Below are 17,911 nucleotides of genomic sequence, written 5' to 3' on the forward strand. Positions count from 1 at the left end.
ATGGAGTGCTGCCATCTTTCGGCCAAAAAATTAATCACACCCTTGAATTTTCACACACACACACACACACACACACACACATTTAAACTTTTAACACCAATCAAATGCACTGCTAATGCTAATCACCATTAGTGGTAAGTTTTACCGGAAAATTATTCATCATCAGTCATTTCCTTAAAAAAAAAAACCCCACTGATATATGATAATGAAGAAAAACAATCTCTTTCTCCCCCAAGATCATTCATTTAAAAATGTCTTTAATGAGGAAGTATCAGCAGAATTAGTTTTTACTCAGTTACGTGTGTGTGTGTGTGTGTGTGTGTGTGTATCTGTGTGCAGCTTTTGAAACTGTAGTGATGTCGAAAGCTGCCTAAAGATAAAGCTCTCACTTTTTAAAAGTTTAAAACATAGATCAGTTGGGTCTTGCAAAGAAAGAGATTCACGCCAACATATTCAAACAACCAACGCTATCAATGTTTTTGTGGTTATTATTTATAACCAACATTCCATGCAAAAAGGTGATCATTAAACAATGATAGGTCCTAAATTTTCAGCTAACAGTGGGTTCAATCTAAAGATGTAGACGACTGATGGTCCAAAGCATCACTGTCGTGTCATAGACCTGTCTGTTTGGAATAGCAGATGAATTTTAATCCATGAATTGAAATAAAAAGTGGAAACTAGAAGCCTTCAAACCCATCTCCATAGAAGCCAAGGTTTAAAGGTACCCCATCCTGAGTCCACCTTCAAATACCTGCTCTTCGGATAATGTTTGCGAAGTGCCCACCTTCAGATACATCATCCAGTTCATGGGAAACAAAGATCATCTGTCTGTCTGTCAATCATCTCTTTCTATATCATCTATCTATTATCTCTATCTATCCGTCTATCCATCTAATCTATCTATCCATCTAATCTATCTATCTATCTATCTATCTATCTATCTATCTATCTATCTATCTATCTATCTATCTATCTATCTATCTATCTATCTATCTATCTATCATCTCCATCTATCTCTATCATCTATCTCTCTATCATCTCCATCTGTATCATCTCTCTTATCTCCAAACGACTCATATCAACCCCCAACCTCAATGGGACTAATCATTGTTGTTGATATTACTGCTGCCAATACTATTTATTAAATTATTTTCATATAATACATTTTGGGGAGGCAATGAACAATTTGAAACTTCATGAAGCATCAGTAAACTGAGGAGTTTTGGGGACGTCTGATTTAGCTGGTTCCTTTACTGTTAATTGAATTCAGTGGGAAATATCCAGTTATTTCCTTAGTTTGCATTTTCATTTCGATTGATTTCACTTGAAGCAACACCACTTTGTTTTCATGAATTATCTACTTCTATTTTACTTTATTACGGGTCATAGCCTCAGACAGCATAAAAAAAGATACAATATAAAATATAATCTAGCATACATAATAAAAAAGGCCTCTTATCGTGCTCATTTTATTTTGCTGTCAACAGGGAAAAAAATTCTAACAGCTGCAAATAAAAACCTTGGAAAAGCACAAGTTATCTTGAGATCTTTTGTCTGCTAAAATAAGTTGTGCATAGAACTGTTCTATTCAGCCTGGAAATGGACTACTAAGAGAGGTGTTAATAACCCATTAAGAATGCCTTAGTGAAACTTACAATAGAGCCAAGAGGTGTTAATAGCTCATTACAAATATCTTAGTAAAATTACAATAGAGCAGAATGTGATCTCTCAAATTCACTTCTTCCCCTTTTTACAATGACTTTCAGCACTGGAGGTTTTGTAAGAGTTGCAATTGTTATTGCCAGGCTGAGTTTAAGATATTAAACCTCAGTAACATGAAGGCCTTCCAACATTTATTTATTTGTGTTTGTAAACCGATTCAAAGATAATGTTGGTTTAAAATAAAAACTTATTGTGATCCAACTGAACTCTGAGTGGCTTCTTGCTATCTACTTTGATCAAAACATGTAAGGCATTCCACTTTTGAAAAAAATAATAATAATAATAGACATGCCAGTACGTGAAAACAGCAACATAGAAGAGAAAAAACTGGAGAAGATAACAAAATATAAAGACCTGCAAACAGAAATAGAACTACTGTGACAAAAGAAAGCAAAGGTAGTACCAACAGTAATAGGTGCCCTGGGTGCAAGTGGATATCACTTGAACACCACTGGCGTTGACCATTTCCCCATCAGTCAATTGCAAAAGGCAGCTTTGCTCACTTACAAAGTTAGCACCTACCCCTCTCCTAGAAGAATGAAATATTTTGAGAAATATTAAAAAGGCAGGATAAAATATTTCCCCTCGAAGAGAAATAAAAATCCTAAGGTAGACAGAAACTCCCCCAGGAAATATTTGGTGCCCATTAAGAACCCATCTGGGCCAACCCATCTACAAGACAAAAGACCTTCAGCCTCAGGGTGATGGGATTAGCCCTCACTCAAGATCCAAGCCAGGACAAAACCATTAAGACACAATAGAATTGCCCAACCCTTTCAGAACATAAGCCCCTTCATTACAGCATCCCCAGAGTAGTCCAAACTTCAACCAAACTTAGCTCAGACAAACATGACCCCATAGGAATCTCACAACAGCCAACAGAATACATGTTATTGCATGGGAACAGGAAGTTCAAATGAAAAGCCCAAGAAAAGGTATAAAAGCCACCCTCTCTCAACTCCAGGCGGTCAGCAACCCAGAACCATGTGCTTGGTGGTTCTTCTTCATCAATACACCATCTTTCCAATCGGCCTCCATGTTTCTAGGACTTTTCTCCTGCTTGGAACTGAACCAGATGGATATTTCTCCCAACACTCAGAACAGCTTACATCCTGTAACAATACCTTTAACACCATCAAACATCTGTCTATCCTAGCTTCTTGAGAAGGGACCCGATTGGTGGACAAAAATGCCAAATCCAACCTCCACATCTGGCTGACTATGTAACAAACTGTAATATAAGCATTAGCTTGTTAAGTGTAACATCTTGGCTCTTGACGAATTTATCTTTTATGTACACTGAGAGCATTTGCATCAAGACAAATTCCTTGTGTGTCCAGTCACACTTGGCCAATAAAGAATTCTATTCTATTCTATCTTCCACAGCAGGGGTTGCCAAATTTGGCCACTTTTAAGCATTGTGGACTTCAACTCCCAGAATTCCCCAGACAGCATGGCTGGGAATTCTGGGAATTGAAGTCCACAAGTCTTAAAGTGCCCATGTTTGGCCCTGTTCTACAGTGACAGGTAACAGCCGAAGACTGGTCCAAGAACCAAGAACGACATGGTGCTATGGTCACCAGCCACAGTTCAAAAATTGTGGGGCTGGGCAATCAAAAGAATAAGGAACAGCCACCATTCAAAGGTAATGTTAGAGTTTGACAGACAACATCCTAATTTTAGAGGGAGTAGAACAGACTGTACAGTGTAAAGTGATCTGTACTGTATCTGGCAAGGTAATACAATCACACTATTCATTGAAACTATAGCAGGATACTCAGATTGCCAACAGCAAAATTCAACAAACTTTGCCCAATGCTAGGACTGGCGCAGGGAAAATTATAAAAATGCAGAAACAAAATTTGAAATTCAGCACTAAATACAACGACATGAAATATTCAGAGCCAAATCTCACCTTCAAAATTATTTCATTTTCATTTTGCTTCAGGAAGACTTCTGTTGCTCAACCCAAAATCCGTGCCAATTTCTTACCGGTTTAGTGAATGCAAAGTATTCTGATTTGAACAATGTTTGCTCTCTTCTCTCTCTCTCTCTCTCTCTCTCTCTCTCTCTCTCTCTCTCTCTCTCTCAGATCTTCTCAAAATATGCTGTTTCTAGCCTAAAGCCTGCAAACGTTTCACTTTCTGAAAACGGTTACTTATACTCCTGTTCCAGCTATGTAATTTCCTCCAAGACCATTACTTCCGTCTTTGCTCTTACTTTTTAAAAATTGCACAGGAACCATGTGTGGGTCTGTGTGTGTGTGTGGGTCTGTGTGTGTGTGTGTGTGTGTGTGTGTGTTTGTGTGTGTTTGTGTGTGTGTGTGTGTACCTGAGCAACAGCCTGGAACACACGTTTATTGCTGTCGTGTGTCAGAATCAAAGTTCAGAGCTTGCCACAGCTGTAACAACTCGTGGACTGGCGTTGCAACTCATGGCTACCAAAAAAAGAAAAAAGAAAAACCACCCTTATTATTGCTAAAGTTGCTTTCAAAACTTGCAAGGGGTGGGGGAGAAACTTAACAAACCTCCATGCAAAACTTCCTGAAAAGAATGTCAACCAGCTTAAAAAAACCTATAAGGGTAGAGTTAAACGTAACCAATGAAAAGACTCCATTGAAATGCTATTTCTTCAGCAACCAGTGAGAGAAGGAAGGAAGGGGGAAAAACCGAGCCGCTCCATTAATAGCTACAAGCTTTTACGTCAAGGCATGGAGAAAACGTTAGCCTTCACTCTGATGGGGCCCTCCCTGTTGTGAAATAAGATCTCCCTTCTAGCCTTCCAGGGGCTACAAAACAGTGTAAAAGGGCAGGATACGATGCACAGGTTACTGGACCACAAGGCAGAAGAGGTCAAATTTTGTAGGAAGGGGAGAATGGGGCTCGTTGGTCCTTGCAAAAAAATCTTTTGGGGGACTGCCCGTCTATGGAGAGAGAATAATTTGGTAAGACCGCACGTGGAATACTGCATCCAATTTTGGTCACCACAATAATAAAAAAAGGTGCTGAGAAATCTGGAAAGAGTTCAGAGGAGAGCAATTAAGATGGATTAGGGAGGCTGGAGGCTAAAACCTAGGAAGAATGGTTGCAGGAATTGGGTAGGTCTAGTTTAATGGAAAGAGGGACGAGGGGGGACGTGATAGCAGTGTTTCAATATTTGAGGGGCTGCCCCCAAAGGAGAAAGGGTTCAACCTATTTCCAGAAGGCAGGACAAGAAACAATGAATGGAAACTAATCAAGGAGAGAAGCAACCTGGAACTAAGGAGAAACTTCCTCACAGGGAGGACAATCAACCAGTGGAACAGCTTGCCACCAGAACCTTGTGGGTGCTCGAACACTGGAAGAAGAGATGGGACAACCATTTGTCTGAAATATAGCAATAGCACTTAGACTTATATACTGCTTTATAATGCTTTTCAGCCCTCTCTAAGTGGGTTACAGAGTCTTGCCCACAATAATCTGGGTCCTCGTTTTACCGACCTCGAAAGGATGGAAATCTGAGTCAACCTTGAGCCTGGTGGGATTTGAACTGCAGGCAGCTGGCAGTCAGAAGAAGTGGTCTGCAGTACAGCACTCTAACCGCTGCGCTGCTGAGGCTCTATGGTATAGGGTCTCCTGTTTGAGCAGGGGGTTGAACTAGAAGACCTCCGAGGTCACTTCCAACTCTGTTATTCTTCCGGGTCATGATTGTCACAAAGGTGTTTCTTCAAAAGACAAATGGACTTTTGTTTTTTTTTCCCTTGAAGACATTTGGCTTCTCGTCCAAGAAGCTTCTTCAGTTCTGACATGAATCCAAAGAAAGCAAGAGCTTGCAGGCACCAACCTATTCAGGTATTCAGGCAGTCCTCGATTTATGACACAATTGGGGATCAGATATTTCTATGGCTAAGCAAGGGGAGTCATGCCTGATTTATTTTTTTTTGACCTTTTGTTTCATGTGGTTGTTCAGCGAATCACTGTGGGTTCTTAAGTGAATCATGCGTTCATTAAGTGAATCTGGCTTTCCCCTTTGATCTGGCATGTCGAAGCTAGCTAGGAAGCTCACGAATGGGGATCACATGTCCCAGAACTTTGCACCCACATAGTAAATACAGTACATGCTGGCTGCCAAGTGCCAGAATGTTGATCATGGAGAATGCTACAATGTTCGTAAGTGTGAGGATCGGTCATAAGTCACTTTTTTCAGTGCTGTTGTAACTTTGAAGTGTCACTAAATGAATGGTTGTAGTCGAAGACCACCTGTATAAGCCTGTCCACTTAGTATCAGATAGCAGCAGTTCCCAATTCCTGGTCTATGGACGGACATCCGGTCTGTGCTATGTCAGAAACTGGACCACCCAACAAGTGAAGCCCCATCCATGTGATTTAGGCCAGTGGTCACCAACCAGTGGGTCAGGGACCACTGGTGGTCTGTGAGAAAATGTTGGTGGTCCACAGAGAAATGTCACCCCCAAGCAATTAATCCAGGCTGCGTGGGAACACAAGGCTGTGCCGCCCACATGGGCCGTAAAAACACAAGGTGTGCGTCACTTGCATTGTGAACAAGACGAGGTAGAAAAGGCGGAGGGGAGGGGAACTTGCCCCACTCGCCCCACGCACCTTGCCTGACCACCGGGCTGCTTCTTTCTGCTTCTTTCTTCTTCTGCTTTTGGCTGCATGCAAGGAAAGCAGCAAATGTCTTTCTTTCTCTCCCCCAAACTCCGCCAGAAATGAGTCTTTGGGACCCTGCAAGGCATCCTGCTCCAAGAGGCTGTGCCGGCAAAGACTAATTTCTGGAGGAGTTTGGGGGAGAAAAAGAATGACTTCTGCTGTTTCTGCTGCTTTCCTTGCATGAAGCCAAAAGTCTCTCTCCCCGGAGAATGGAGCTGGAGATGGTATCCTGTGATCACAAATAAAGAATGATCGATCGGTAGGAAAACAGGGTGGGGAATTTTCCTGCAGACTTTTTGGGGGGATTTTCCAGGGTCTCTGGTCCGCGGGACTTAAAATTATGAGTTTGGTGGTCCCTGAGGTCCAAAAGGTTGGTGACCCCTGATTTAGGCAGCATGCGAAACCCCTCCGGTCTGTGGAAACACCTCTCTCCATGGAACCTGTCCCTGGTGCCCAAAAGGTTTTGAATCCTTACTGAACCCTTACTGCTAAATGACAGGAGACGGCTAATATGTCTAGCTAAGGATTCGTGGTGGAAAAGCTCTGGACATTTTGAAATATAGATATAGGCAAAGAAAAAATATTTATGTTTATACAGTACTTTTGTCTGTTAAGTGTACAATAATACATAACAATAGCACTTTGACTTATACACTACTTCACAGTGCTTTACAGCCCTCTCTGAGTGGTTTACAGAGTCAGCCTATCGCCCCCAACAATCTGGGTCCTCATTTTACCCATCTGGGAAGGATGGAAGGCTGAGTCAACCTTGAGCCTGGTAGGGATTCGAACTGCCAAATTGCAGGCAGCCATCAGGCAGCAGAAGTAGCCTGCAGTACTGCACTCTAACCACCGCGCCACCGTAGTATGGTATATCCTAAAAACAATCTACATACTTTAATACAAAGTAGTTTATTGCTAAACAATGTTAATCATCATCTGATCCTTTCAGCAGATTGTAATCTCTTTGCTATTGTAAAAAACATGTTTAAAAATGCAATATTTCAAGCACATAGCACGGCCTAATAAAATCAGGTATGCCTGTATTATGAGGGCAGCTTTCAAGTAAGAAGATGTGGCAATCTATTTTATGGACCTGGAAGTATAAAACATAATATGCATTTGCCCCCGGTGTAAGTACATTAAACATTTCTGTGATCTTCGACATTGCTAGGAGCTAGAGAGGGTGTGAAATTATGTTAAAATCTAGGTACACTTCATCACGGCCCAGTCACTAGAGAGCTTTTTTGCAACAACTGAAATGTAAAATATCCGCTGGAAGTTTCTTGAATGGACCCCTGAAACACAAACAACTGTGTCGGATGCAAATCCAAGATCAGTCTGAAACAGGCTAATGGAAAATATACATTCCAGGGCTATCTCTCCTTTTTTTTTTTTTTTTTCCTAATAAAGACAATTTCCATAACTTTCTTCCTTTCCTGTTATAAACACTCCTGCAAGTCTTTGCAATTTGTCAACATCCTTCTTGAGAGGTAAAAGAAAAAAGCCAGCACCTCTCCTGAGATTTTTATCAGCTTTTCTCTTTAAGAGGCAGGTTACATAATGGAAATCTTTGTACTGAGCTCTGCTGGCATCATTGCTGGCATGAACACATTGAAGAATTACAGCCTTAGGAGCAAGCTGCATGTTACCTAAAAATGCACTGTGTGTGTTTGCCTTGAGGCGAGAGATCTTTTTTCCCCTTCCTCCAGTGGCTTAGTTTCACAAAATGCCATTTCCTTATATTTTGCACTTGGCTGGCTGGCTGGCTGGCTGGTTTTGTCTCTTTTTTTCCCACCCTATGTTCAATTTTAATCTTTTGGGAAAATAGTAAAACAATGGTTGTGATCCAGCCCGAATTGGTAACCAGTAGAGAGAAAAATTATAGAGGTACGTTTCCATTCCTGGCTGTTCCTGTTCAATCTCCTTCTCCAGTATGACTATTCTTAAAAAGTAGAAAACACAAAATAACGAGAGAGGAGAAACAATCCTACAACAGGCATGTCTTTTTTTTATTTTCCTTTTTAAAGACTATTCTAAAATGTTGCCTCTGTGCCAGCATCTGGAAGAATTGGAGAATTAAACCCTTTTATTAACCCTTATGCGAGTGCCTAGGAGTGACCCCTATAGGACAGCTGGTTAGTTTAGCCATAAATAACTCATGACTATTTTGAGCCAGAAGTAATCCCTTTTAACTCCAGTGATGACGGGGTTATGCCATTCATATGACACTGACCCCACCCATAATCCAGTTAAGCCTGCCATGCAAATACAACCAATGTTTTCGTAAGGATTATCGAAAAACGCATGAAGTACTTCAGACATGAGACTAATTAATTTCCATTCTCTCTCCCCCCCACTTTATGCTTCCAAAAACAATAGCCATCAGCTGCCTCTCTTTGAAAAGTTTATTAGAGTTTATTAGATCACCTCCTTCCAGCTCACCTATGCTGGTGCCCACATATTTGGTTCGAAACATTCTTCTTTGCCACGATCAAAGTGGGCATTGTCTCAGAAATTGAAGGCATGAAGCAATCTACAGGCCAGCAGGGAAATCTAACTCCATATTTTTATTTTATTTCATTTCATTATTTCATTTCATTTCCAACATTCTAAATGGCCTAATTGCCAGACTCTAAGTAGTGCAAAGAACATTGAAAAAGGTTAACCATATGCAACTTTTTTTCCAATATACAGTTCTCCTTTTTTTTTTTCTTCCTTCCATTCAATCATGTCCGGTTCTCACAGAGTTTGCCTGGACAAGTCGCTGCAGTTTTCTTCGCAAGGTTTTCAGAAATTGTTTGCCGTTGCCTGCTTCCTAGGAAGGAGAGTGTGTGACTGGCCCAAAGTTAACCAGCTGGTTTTCATGTCTGAGGTGGGATTAGAACTCACAATCTCATGGTGATTGGCCAAAAGTCAATCAGCTGGCTTTCATGCTTGAGGTGGGACTAGAACTCACAGGCTCCTGGTGATTGGCCAAAAGTCACCCAGTCGGCTTTCGTGCCTGAGGTGAAACTAGAACTTACAGTCTCCTAGTACTGGCCCAAAGTCACCCAGCTGACTTTCATGTCTGAGATGGGACTAGAACTCACAATCTCCTGGCGATTAGCCGAAAGTCACCCAGTCAGCTTTCATGCCTGAGGTGAGACTAGAATTCACAGTCTCCTAGTACCGGCCCAAAATCACCCAGCTGACTTTCATGCTTGAGGTAGGACTAGAATTCACAATCTCCTAGTGTTTGGCCAAAAGTCAATCAGAGTTCACAGTCCCCTGATGATCGGCCCAAACTCACTCAGCTCGCCCTCATGCCTGAGGCAGAACTAGAACTCCCAATCTCCGGGTTTCTAACCTAGCGCCTTAACCACTCCACCAAGCCCATTCTTACAACCTTCTTACTTAATCAGCATGAATTAAAACAGGCCCAACCAAAACAGAATATGGTGTCATATTGTGGAAGATGTGGAAAGGTGGAGCGATGGTGACAAACCAGGGTATGAATAACAAACAAGAAAGGAGATAGGCACGGACTGTTTCAAGACAGTTGTTTCCCTTGCCCGCTGGGGTTACAAAGGAGCTCTTTCATGGCGGATCATACGCTCAATATCCTCTTACTATGTGCTTGGCAGCATGAGTATCCTTAGTGGGTTATTTACATCAGCTTCCCCTAGCTTCATGCCTTCCAGATGTGGTAAAGTTAGAGCTTTCATCACTCCCTGATGGCTGGATAATCTTAGACAGAGGGCTCTCCCTCAAATTCTTGTAACTTGAAATCCTGAGGGATGAACCTTGGGGTTTATAGCTCCAACTTCGACAGCTTAACAATCACAGCCTAATAACCACAGCCTTCGTTTCAGGAACGCTGCAAAAATGAGGATCAGTCCTGTGGGTGAATCGTTTTATCACCATCGCTAGTTACAAGGAAGGTCAGGTTGCATTACAACCGTAGCTTGGGGGACTACCTGTCACTAGCTCTTGGAGCTGCCAAGGAACAGTCAATGAAAGTCATGTGCATAGGTCTTTACAACTGGGGAAATCTTTGCATTGAAACAGCTCTGCTTTCTAAGCCCCTTCCCATGTTTAAAGGAAATCAAAGGTAGGATATGAAACAATCCTACCACACAGCTGTGTTGTAGCACAGTTATTTTTCAACTTCTGCAAATTTTAGGATATGTAGATATCAACTCAATTGGGAGCCTTCAGGAGTCGTTTGCTGAAATGGGCGGCTATAGAAATCAAATAAATAAATAAAAATAAAACTCCCAGCATTCCCCAGCAAGTATGTATGGACTTCTCATAATTTGGGGAGATGAAGTTCACGCATCGTATAGTGAGGTGGTGAGGTGGAGAAGCACTGATATAATAGCTTTGGTCAGCTGGTGCAAAGCGGTTGACAGTTACAAGAGGTTTTTAAAAGTTAGTGTAGAAAAAAGTCTACACTAACATATCTTAATTGTCTGTCTGTCTGTCTATACCTACCTTCCTAATCTTTCTATCATCTATTTACCTACCTACCTACCTACTTCCTGTCTATCTATCTATCCCTAGTTACCTATCTTATCTATCTATCATCTATTTACCTACCTACCTACTTCCTGTCTATCTATCCCTACTTACCTATCTTATCTATCATCTACCTTCCCAGCTACCACCCATCTGTCTATCTATCTATCTACCACGCATCTGTCTTTCTGTCTATCTTATCTATCATCTATTTCTATCTACCTACCTTATCTATCATCTACCTACCTACCACCCATCTGTCTATCTACCTACCTACTACTCATCTATCTACCTACCTATCTGCCTCCCATCTATGTCTGTCTGTCTGTCTGTCAACTCTGTCTCTATCTATCTATCTATCTATCTATCTATCTATCTATCTATCTATCTATCTATCTATCTATCTATCTATCATCTTCTTATCTTTCTCAACAGGAAGAATGCTTTTTCATGCTCCAGAACAAAAAACAGCAAGTGCGAAGTGATTTAATAAGTACAATCATGTTGTTTATACCGGAGCTGTAGTCCACCTTGCTGTATCTTTTGACAACATTTGAGAAAACAAAACTGAGCTGCAGATAATAAACTGTTTCCTGATCACTCATGGGCAGTGTAGCATGGGGGCAACAAAGTTAATTGAAATCATCCATTTATGTCTATATGAACTAAAAAAAGAAAGCCGTTGGATAACTACACGTTTAGAAGTATAGCTTTAAGTACAACCCTCCCATACTACCACCTCTTACAATACTAGACAACCCAGTATCAACAGTAGTGACCTTCAAATTTCTTGGTTCTACTATATCACATGACCAAAAATGGACACTGCAACCATCATAAATAGGAGTCAGTTGCCAAGTGTCCGAATTTAATTCATGTGACCATGGGAATGCTGCAACAGCCCTAAGTGTGAAAAATGGTCAGAAGTCACTTTTTTCAGTGCCACTGTAACTTCGCATGGTCACTAAACAAAGTGTTGTAAGTCACAGACTACCTGTATTGGCTTACTTGTTGCAACAAGGAAGTCTAGAATGGCATTTTAGTGGGAATATCTTATACTCTGCTGGTTTGCCTTTGTCATGCCCCTGATGGAGACTGACTCTGAGGGAGAGGAGGAACAGGGGACAGGGAGCGGAAGTGTGGCTCCGGAGGTTGTGGAGGAGGCTGGGGAAGGGCAGAGGCTGACTGGACAGTCAGAGGAGGAACCAGGCCCATCCCCTCTCCATCCTAGGGCACGAATCCTAGGGCACACAGGGAGGTGAGAATAAGGGAGAGACGTGGTCTACGGGGGAGGAGAGGGCCTTGATCCTCTTCATGGGCTGCAGCTGTGACAACTGGATAAGAGAACGGACATGCGTATGGGCCAGTGCTGGAAACAAAGTGTGGAAATATCTCTAGTTTATTGTTCTTATCTGAGTTTGGTGTCCTTCCCAGTGTGTGTTCTGATATCTGTGGACGTCTTCAAGCCCTTATCTTGCCTGGTTTGTGTTGTTTTTTACTCTTCATAATTTAGACATAAGACATAAGAATTTATTTGTCATTATACTCGCTAACAGGTGCAACGAAATGAGGTGGTCTTCCACAAAGTAAAACTGGACAAACACCACTAAAAGAAAAAAATTGAACTAAACACAACCAACCATACAATAATCTCTATGCAATTTAAAAATGTAAATACCCCATTACTCTCAGCCATTTAAATTCCACAAAAATCATAATTTATAGTTTAAACGGCATTTCCTCCTTCTTGTAACTGCTCGTGTGGGAGTTTTTTTGTCTTCAGATATTTGGAGCTTTGAAGCAAAGTGAAGGAATAAAAGGGGCTTCACCTGTTTTTGGTGACTGTGTTTATTTTGTATCCCACTCTGGGTCATCACAGCCTTTGGCATTGCATAGAATGCCTAGGAAATGTGTGAAATAAGAAGCGTTTCATACTTTGATTTCCCATTTTTGGCGTTCTATAAATTTCCTAGGCATTCATAAAATAATTGATTTCACAGATTGACGGTAAACATATCCCCATCACTTAGAGCAGTGTTTCTGAAGTTTGGCAACTTTAAGAATGTGTGGACTTCAACTCCCAGAATTCCCTAGTGTTTCTCAAACTTGGCAACTTTTAAGATGTATGGACTTCAATTCCCAGATTTGCTGGCTGGGCAACTGTGGGAGTTGAAGTCCAGACATCTTAAAGTTGTTGCCAAACTTGAGAAATACTGACTTGGAAGAACTGGCTGGGCCACTTCTCAACTGTGACTGAGAATTACAATCTTGCACAACCTCACTGCCGCTAGGATTCAACTGCAAGAAGTTGCAGGAACTGGGTATGTCTAATTTGATGAGAAGAAGGACTAGGGGTGACATGATAGCAGTGCTCCAGTATCTCAGGGGCTGCCACAAAGAAGAGGGAGTCAAACTATTCTCCAAAGCACCAGAAGGCAGGACAAGAAGCAACGGGTGGAAACTAATCAAGGAGAGAAGCAACTTAGAACTAAGGATAAATTTCCTAGCAGTTAGAACAATTGATCAGTGGAACAACTTGTCTCCAGAAATTGTGAACGCTCCCACACTGGAGGTTTTTAAGAAGAGATTGGAAAACCGTTTATCTGAAGTGGTGTAGAGTTTCCTGCCTAGGCAGGGGGTTGGACTAGAAGACCTCTAAGGTCCCTTCCAACTCTGTTATTCTATTCTATTCTATTCTATTCTATTCTATTCTATTCTATTCTATTCTATTCTAAGAAGGCTTTCAATCACAGCCAGTTTTGAGATCTCTAATAGCCTCGCAAAAGACGTATCTCACCGAGATCTGAATTTGTACACATCCGTCAACCAAGCCTCTATTTTGGAGCCACAGATTCATTCTTCCTAATGGATGCAAATGAGGCCTGCAATGATGCAAGTGTTAAAAAATGCTATTAAGAGTCCTGATGCAGGAAGATGTTAACCCCAGGAAAGCATTTGGAATGCAGGTCTCTAAACAAGTTGATTGCCTCACTAATTCCAGGTGTTTAGTTAATAGATTTAAGGGTTAGCATGATGCTGTGCCCTTCTTAATTAATTCAGAAAAGAGAGAGAGAGAGAGAGAGAGAGATTATGCAAATAAAAGGGGAGACAAAATCTGAGATAGCTTGATAGGTGTGTTATTTATCGCTTCGCTGCTGAGAAGGCACAGAGCCCCTTGCAATTATTAGAGACCCGGTGACTTAATCAAAATATCTGAACTGACTTTGTCATCGTTACTCGGTTATGGGCTTAAAGGGTAAGCTTGGGCCAAGACATTTTATCTCTGGGCAGCAGCTACACCCTCCAGCAAGAAACAAAGATAACGATTACAACAGCCTTAACACACCAACTGCAATAAATCAACCTCCACTTGTGTTTGCTGCCTCTTGTGCTAAGGGTCTTCAAACTTGGCAAGTTTAAGACTTGTGGACTTCAACTCCCAGAATTCCTGAGCTAACCTGACTGGAAGAAGAATTCTGGGAGTTGAAGTCCACAAGTCTTAAAGCTGTCAAGTTTGAAAATCCCTGTATAATTATGCAATCCTCTTAGTTGTGCAAACAAGTTTTGGGGAGAGAAACTGATTCAACCACGAATCTTTCATCACCCAACTTCTCTTGAGCTTCTACGGCTACGGAAAGGAAGAGGAAATTAATAACAGGGTTATCTACAGCCATTATCTTGAATTTCTTTATTGCTCCAGTAAATGGAACAAATGCCCTAGGACCAGGGCCAGATAACACGAGAGAGTAGGTTCAAGGATTTTAAAATCAACTCAGTAAGACTGATGTAAATTGGACTACAGGTTGTTCTCACTGTACGACCGCAGTTGAGCCCAAAACAAAAGAGAGAGAGAAATTAGAATTTTTACCCCATTTTTATAACCTTTCTTGCCCCAGTGGTTAAGGAAATCACTGCAGATGGTAAGTTAGTAACCCGGCTGTTAAGTGAATCTGTCTTTCCCCATTGACTTTGTTTGTCAGAAGGTAGCAAAATTGGGACACAGCAACAGTCATAAATATGAACCAGTTGCTAAGTCTCTGAATTTGGATCACACGGTCATGGAGAAGCTGGGAAGGTTGTAACTGTGAAAAGCGGTTGTAAGTTACTTTTTTTTTTCAGTGCTGTTGCTAACTTTGAACAGTCACTAAATGAAAATGCTGTAAATTCGAGGACTCTTCTGTACTTCACAGCAGCCACCCTATCATTGGATTCTTATGGGAAGGTTCCTTGGAAAAGGTCATCCCATGACCCTGGGACTGCAACCATCATAAATCAGGTTGGATAAAAAAATGATGATTTTTTAAAAATCGGATTTGTTTTATTTAAAACAGATTTTTTTTAATTTTTATCAAATTTATTTTAATAATAAAATGCTTTTGGAGTAAAAATCTATCTAAAGATAGTTTTCTATTTCAGCTACATTAATAATTTGGTTTATTCAGTATGAAATGGAGCTTAGTTATGTAGCATGAGGCTGTATATATTCTGCAATATTTACATTTTTTGGTAAACCCATTCAATGAATCCAAGCTCTGCAAGCTGAGATTAACATGCGCTGCATTGATGCATTCACACAATTTCACAGCAGAGATGACAGTTGCTCTTTAAAAATGATGATTTAAATTGAATTGATTTAAATCAAGCCTTTTTACTAGTGATTTAAATCGTGATTTAAATTGACTTGATTGAATTCAAATCCACCCTGTCATAAGTATGAGTCAACTGTCAAGCGTGTGAATTTTGATCATGTGACCCCAGGGATCCTTTCACGTCCATGTGAAAACCGGTTGTGCCCCCTTTTTTTTCAATGCCCTTGCAACTTCAGTCACTAAATGAACTGTTGTAAGTCAAGGACTGCCTGTATTCCCAGAGGGCAGATGGAGGCTCACTTTTGCCATGTACTTCCCTACAGTCTGCTTTTCCTACCCCCCAAAAAATCAAATGCCTTCTTGAAGTTTCTAACTTAACCTCCTCCTGAATCTTCCAAAAGACACCAAATAATAATGTCCACCGAAGTAGTATTGTAAACAATGCTATCTCCACCTTTCCCAAGGTAACCTCCAGCAATGTTGAACCTGACTTGGGTTTAGGGGAACTGTAGTCCAATACCAGGTAAGCGTGGGGCTCAGTGGCTAAGACGCTGAGATTGTCGATCAGAAAGTTCGACAGTTCGAATCCCTAGCGCTGCATAACGGAGTGAGTTCCCGTGACTTGTCCCAGCTTCTGCCAACCTAGCAGTTCGAAAGCATGTAAAAATGCAAGTAGAAAAATAGGGACCATTTTGGTGGGAAGGTAACAGCGTTCCATGCGCCTTTGGCATTTAGTCATGCCGGCCACATGACCATGGAGACGTCTTCGGACAGCGCTGGCTCTTCGGCTTTGTAATGGAGATGAGCACCTCCCCCTAGAGCCGGAAACGACTAGCACATAGGTGCAAGGGGAACCTTTACCTTTAGTCCAACACCCAACACCTCAAGGACAAAGCCAACTTTAGCGTATGGGCAAATACCTAAAATTATGTTTAGTCTACTGCTCCGTGCAGAAATCCGAGCTCAGCCTTCAACGAATCTCATGCCATAGGTCTTAAATAAGGCTCGTATTCCTGCTATGACTAAGCATCTGCTCCGGGAGTGCTTAAAGGCTGCACCATTCCTACTTTCACATTTTGGGTTAGAAAATGTTCACAGGGCACCGCTATCTGTGTACCTGTGGTACGCTTGGGACTAGAGATCCTGGTTGTGCCAAGATTTCTAGTCACATGTTCTTATTTTTCTTTCCTAGAAGTATTATGCTCGAAAGCAAAGCCAACCGGTGCAATGAAATCAATGGCAGCTCCTTGGCACCCAATCAATCAGAATAGAGCTGGGAGGGACCTTGGAGGTCTTCTAAGTATATTCTTTACTAATTCGCCAGTTTTGGAATTAAATTCAGCTGCACAATATTTCACACAAATATCGTTTCTTTATCTTCCAGCATTTAAGGATTACATTCTCCACTGATGGGGCTGGTAACGGCAGTTTAAAAACTACAACTATCAGGGGATCCTCGACATATTAGTTTACTTTTCTTTACTTTACCGTCATTGCATCTCGTACAACAAAATCAAACACCATCTTCAGTGCACATTATGATCATGAAAATAAACACAAACACACATCCTTCACTCTCCACACATTGAACCAAAAAACCCCAACACCACACCAACACTGCACCATATAGCAGAATTCAACAGAGCTACTGCCCTGGGATAGAAGCTGTTTTTCAGCCTATATATGACCACAACTGAGCCCAAAATTTGTTGCTGACAAATTTTAGCATCCCTGTGGTTATGTGATCAAAATGCAGATGCTTGGAAACTGGCTCATTGTCATGTCCTTGGTAGAGTCGGACTCTGAGGGAGAGGAGGAACAGCTGACAGGGAGTGGAGGTGTGGCTCCGGAGGTTGTGGAGGAGGCTGGGGAAGGGGCAGAGGCCAGCTGGGCAGTCAGAGGAAGAACCAGGCCCATCCCCTCTGCATCCTAGGAGGAACGGAGAAGGAAACAACTTGGCTTACGAGAGAGGAAGCAGCCATGATCCCCGTCATCAGTTGCAGCTGGGGATAATAATATATAAGAGAGATGGTTAAAACACAGCGTTGCCAGAAGCAAAGCGTGTTTTATTTTGGGGCTAAAGTTATCTTGGTTGGCATCCTTCCAACAGACTGTGCCTTGTTATCTCCTTGAATTTGGTAATTACTTATCCTGGTCCGTTGTGGAAATTTCTTCATTGTAGTTTGTTTGGTTTTTTTTTATTTCACCTCTATCTGCTCGTTAAGTTCAGACTGTATTGCTTTCTTTTGAAGACTCTTTTTGAGTAAGTTTTATCTCCAACTGAGAATTATTGAACAGTGGGGCCAAGTTGGAGGCATTAAAGGACATTTATTTATATTTTGGATTTTGTTTCGTTTGTGTTACACTCTGGGTCATCACACTCATATTTATGATGGTTGCAATGTCCTAGAGGGGTCATGCGACCTTCTAACAAGGAAAGCCAATGGG

At 41.4% G+C, this 17,911-nt stretch overlaps 1 protein-coding gene across 5 annotated transcripts in view; it reads right to left on the reverse strand.

Moving 5' to 3' along the window:
- SLC4A4 (solute carrier family 4 member 4) overlaps positions 1 to 17,911 on the reverse strand; it is a 200,505-nt gene that overhangs the window by 159,804 nt on the left and 22,790 nt on the right. The window contains exon 1 of one of the 5 annotated variants that reach the window (XM_087962724.1): positions 3,641 to 3,661. The exons of the other annotated variants lie outside the window; for them this stretch is intronic. The gene's annotated coding sequence lies outside the window, so the exon portion shown is untranslated. Of the gene's footprint in view, positions 1 to 3,640; positions 3,662 to 17,911 lie in introns of those variants that run through there. 5 annotated transcript variants of the gene reach the window in all.

This window comes from Notechis scutatus, chromosome 4 (genome assembly GCF_049901735.1).
Source record: "Notechis scutatus isolate UNSWTSFEM ecotype Mainland chromosome 4, rNotScu1.2, whole genome shotgun sequence".
Lineage (NCBI taxonomy): Eukaryota > Metazoa > Chordata > Lepidosauria > Squamata > Elapidae > Notechis > Notechis scutatus.